At 37.2% G+C, this 4866-nt stretch overlaps 1 pseudogene; it reads right to left on the minus strand.

The window, feature by feature from the left end:
* Positions 1–3189: 3189 nt before the first annotated feature.
* Positions 3190–3308, minus strand: LOC112470871 (annotated as a pseudogene).
* Positions 3309–4866: the final 1558 nt, after the last annotated feature.

The following is a 4866-nucleotide window of genomic DNA, read 5'->3' on the forward strand; positions in this document are numbered from 1 at the left end:
GGTATATGGATGAGCTAGCCCATGAGAGTATATCACATAAAAAGTGGCCTAATAAAAATCTTGAGAAATATTAATATTTAGCAACCAAGTTGGGGAGAAAGCAAACCACAAAAATTTCTTATAACTAGCAACCAGAGAGGTAGAAGAGGGAGTGATTCCTTTATCTAAACAAAAAGAAGGCAAGAATTTCAAGAAAGGAAAGATTAAAAGTTCCAATTTCCATAGACCAGCAGTAAACTAAAATAAATATAGGAAATTGTCTATGGGGATTTGGTGCTTCTGGGTTACTGGTGACATTTCCAAGAGTAGTTTTAGTAAGCTAATGGTAGAAGGGGCCAGGTTGTCAAGGATTGAAAAGTTAATATGAAGGTTAAAATGGCAGAAGGTTCTTTTCTCAGGAAATGTGGTCATATTTTCTCTAGAAAGAAGTTGTCATTTAACAATTATTTCATTTACCTCCATGAAAAACAGTCAATATAAATTTCCTTCTTTCACCTTTAAATTTAAAATTAATTTTTAGAATTGAAATAAAGTTTTGCTCAGCATGGAGATTATTATAAGGAGGAATTAAATAAAAATATGAAAGGGCCTCACACAGGTCCTGATACATAAGAGAAAAACAACTAGAAAACAAATGTTAGTTTCTAAAAGAACTGCATCAAAACAATAACAGTGGTCATGTTATAGAAAGGATTGGGAGGTGTTTTATTTTCTGTAATGTGCACTTTTTTTCTAAAATATAATTTGGAAATTTTATATTTTGATGTTTCCATTCCTCAGAGTGTTAGCATAAAAAAAATCACCGCAGTGTAAAACCAATATCTGTGAAACCAAAGCACAGTTTGACTCATTATTAGAAACTGATAACCTATATTCAATGCATAAACACCAATAAAACAGATTTCTGCATTGAAATACATATGAAAATAAATTAGTGTGTAGACCACCTCTGATATATAAAAAGTAATCAATACATAAATGAATAAGTAAAAAAGTCTGGTGAATGTGTGAGGCAGTAGAAAGTTGAATGAATTTGCATAAAAGCATTATCCAGGAGACTGTTACAGTTGTGTCACTCAATAAATCATACAATCTCTCTTAACCTCTAATATCTCATTTGTGAAATTGAGAAAAAAATAAATATCTTACATAACTCTCGGAGTGGTTTTAAGGATAAACTAATCATTTAAGAAGCACTTAAACCATGCCTAAGGTAGACTCTGTGACTTGAACCATGGCAAATGATCTGGAATGAAGGAGTGGACAATCAAAACAAGAGCTGTCAGTGGAACCCATATTCCTAGCACCTCATGGGTCCAGAGAAGGCAGAAACTTTCTAGCCTGTGTCCCCCTGTAGGAAAACATGAAAGCACACTCTTCACTACTTTATACTCACTCCTCTCAAGAGAGGTGGAGTGACTTTTCTGGTTAGTGAGTTGAAGACAAAATGCTGAGCATGTATGGATCAATGCTTTCTGAGACCTGTTTTTCTGCAGAAGTGAGCTCTGGTATACATTGTGAACACCCTCAATTGTCCCACTGTGCCAATTGTTGGGTAAGTATCTTCCTAAAGAATAACATATTAAGAAGTTCATTATGACTGCATATATAAGCCACAGCATGTCTCCCAGCATTTATAATAAATAAAGTAGACATTTTGCTCTCCATCTCTCACTGTTTTCTGAACTCAGGTGTGGAAGACAGGAAGACTTATTTCTTTCCTTTTAAAATCCCCAAAGGATTCATTCCCTCATCCTTAGTCATCGCACATAAGGTCAGTCACTGAGAAAATGTAGCAGAGTAGCAGGAACTTCTTTCACTTTTTTCCCCTCAGCTTTATTGAAGTATAATAGAAAGTTAGTTGCTCAAATTTACATTGTACAATTCAATGAGTTTTTTTTTATTATAGTTGGCATACTATAACATATTAGTTTAAATTGTACAGAATAGTGATTAGAGAGCTATATAACTCATGAAGTGGTCACCCCACTAAATCGAGTACCCCTCTTCCCCTTACATATTTTTTACAACATTGTTGACTATTTTTCTTATACTACACTTTACATCTCCATGACCATTTTGTTTTTATCCATTTGTACCTTTTAATCCCTTTGCCCTTTTTACTATCCCTACCCCGCACTGCCACCCTGCCAACCTCCCGACTTTCTCATGGTATAGTAGCCCTTAAAATATTCTCCATATCTATGGGTTTGTTTTCATTTTTTTGTTGTTGTTTACTTGTTCTAAAGATTCCATATATATGTGAAATCATGTGGTATTTGTCTTTCTCAATTTGCCTTACTTCATTCAGCGCAATACCCTCTAGGTCCATCCCCTTCCTTTTAGTCTGTGTGTGTCTTTTAATCTGAAATAAAACTCTTGTTTGCAGCATGTGTAGGAGTATTGCTTTCTTATCCATTCAGCCACCCTATCTTTTGGTTGGAGAATTTAATTATCTTCCATTTGAGGTACTTGTTAATAAATATGTAGTTATTACCATTCTTTATTCACATTTTCGATACATATTTTTTCTTCTTAAAGAAGTCCCTCCAACCTTTTCTGTAATACTGGCTTGGTGTTGATGAATTCCTTTAGCTTATTTTTGTCTGGTAAGCTCTTTATTTGTCCTTTGTCTCTAAATAATAGTTTTGCTGGATAAAGTATTTTTGGTTGTAGATTCTAGATTTTCATCATGTCAAATATTTTGTGCCAAGCCCTTCTGTCCTGCATAGTTTCTTTTGAAAAATCGGTCTTGTAGTCTTGTAGGTGCTCCTTTGAAGGTAACTAACTACTTTTCTCTTGCTTCTTTTAAGATTCTCTCTTTGTATTTAACCTTCGGTATTTTAATTATGATGTGCCTTGATGTGGGCTTCTTTGGGTTGATTTTTTTGGCGACTCTCTGAGCTTCCTGGGGTTGTATGTCTATTTCTTTCACCAGGTGAAGGAAGTTTTCCATTGTTATTTCTTCAAATACAGATTCAATTTCTTGTTCTCCCTCTTCAGGTACCTCTATGACAAAGATGTTTTTACCTTTAATTGTGTCCCATAGACTCCTTAAATTATTATAATATTATTGGTTACTTTTATTTTGTTTTTTTAGGCAAGGCAACCCTTGGTTGACCTCACAGATTGCAAGAACCTTGTCAGCTTACAATCCCTTATTTTATTTTATTTTATTTTATTTTTTTATGCCTACAGCACCTGGTCTTCCTGGGTGGTCTCCCATCCAAGTACTAACCAGGTCCAACCCAGCTTAGCTTCCTAGATCAGATGAGATTGGGCTAGTTCAAGGTAGCATGGCCGTAGACTCTTGGTTACTTTTTTCTTCCCATTCTGATCGGGTGTCCTTGGCTTCCCCATCCTCTATATCGGTGTTTTGATCCTCTTCTTCTTCCACTCTGTTGATCCCCTCTAACATACTCTTTATCTCAGATAATGTATTCTTCATTTCTGACTGGTTCTCTTTTATAATTTCCATTTCAATTTTTATGTTTTTTTTTATCTCTTTGTTAAAGTTATCACTGAGTTCATCTACCCTTCTCTTAATTTTATTGAACATCTTTATAACTAGTGTTTTGAACTCTGCATCTGTTAGATTGCTTGACTTCATTATTCCTGGATCTCTGTTCTGTCCTCTCATGTGGTTTATGTTTCTATGTCTTCCCATTTTGGCTGCCTTTCTGTGTCTGTTTCTATGTACTCAGCAAAGCTCCTAAGTCTCTTATTCTTATTAGTGTGGCTTTGTGTAGTAGGTTCTAGTAGCACAGTCCTGAGAGGGGTTCAGCTGCAGGTCAAGTTAAGCCCCAGCCTGTGCCCCTCTGGGTTCATCTGTAAAGATTCAGCAAGCAATCCACAGATGTTATGCTTATAGTTCCCTCAAGAAGCCACACCAAAAACTGACTTCAGCTGCCACCAGTATGAGTCTTGGTGCTGTTCAGCAAGTTGCATGGGACTCAAGGAAGATACAACTGGATGTGGCCTGGGTGGAGCTGAGAGTTGTGGGAGGCAGAGTTTCAGGGAATCCTCCGGGCATTGTAACCTCTGTTATCCAGTTCAATGACCTCTCAGCTATGGCAGCACTGCCTGGGAGGGGCTCAATAGAGGAACAATGGATACTGTCAGCACTTCTGCCTGGGAGAAATCCTCGCCTTTGGCCCTCATCTGATAACTGAGTGTCCCTCTGTAAATCCCTGGTGCCCCACTGAGCAGCCAATCTGGCTCTGGTGCTCAGAGCGAACAGGTCGGTCACCATGAAAGTATGCTTGAGGACACAGCCCCTTTAAGAGTCATCTGCAGCTGTCATAGCCTCTGTCACATTCAGCTTCTGGGGACCAGGCAGCCTTGCTTCTTTGCCCCCTCTTACTCCATCCATTTCAGGGTGATTTTTTATTTCTCTCCCAAGTTGTAAAGTTTCTGTTCCTCTAGACCCCCAGGTGACTCTGTTTGCTGTTTGCTCTGTGTTTCTGTGTCTACTTTGATGCCTTCGCAAGAGGGGACGAATGAAGCTTCTATTATCTACACCATTTTGCCCAACTAATTTTTTTACGTTTTTTTTTTATCTTTCAAAGAACCCACTTAAACCAGCTGCCCTCTTACCAAAACTTGAGAATAATAGTGAGCCAGGCTTCCCTACATCAGAGAGCTAGTCTTTCTTTCTTTTTTTTTAACCTTCACTTCCAGCTCATTTCTTGTGATCATTAAGTTCTTGTTACCAAATGTCCTACCTCATTTTGAAATTAACTTAATTTTTCCTCATTATAATCTCATGGATAACTAGCAGGATCTCCAAGATAGGATGTGTCAAGTCTATACAGGCAGCACTTCTTTTGTAATATTTGGGTAGTAAATCCTATTAAAACATTCATT

Source organism: Pteropus alecto, unplaced genomic scaffold, assembly GCF_000325575.1.
Source record: "Pteropus alecto unplaced genomic scaffold, ASM32557v1 scaffold119, whole genome shotgun sequence".
NCBI lineage: Eukaryota > Metazoa > Chordata > Mammalia > Chiroptera > Pteropodidae > Pteropus > Pteropus alecto.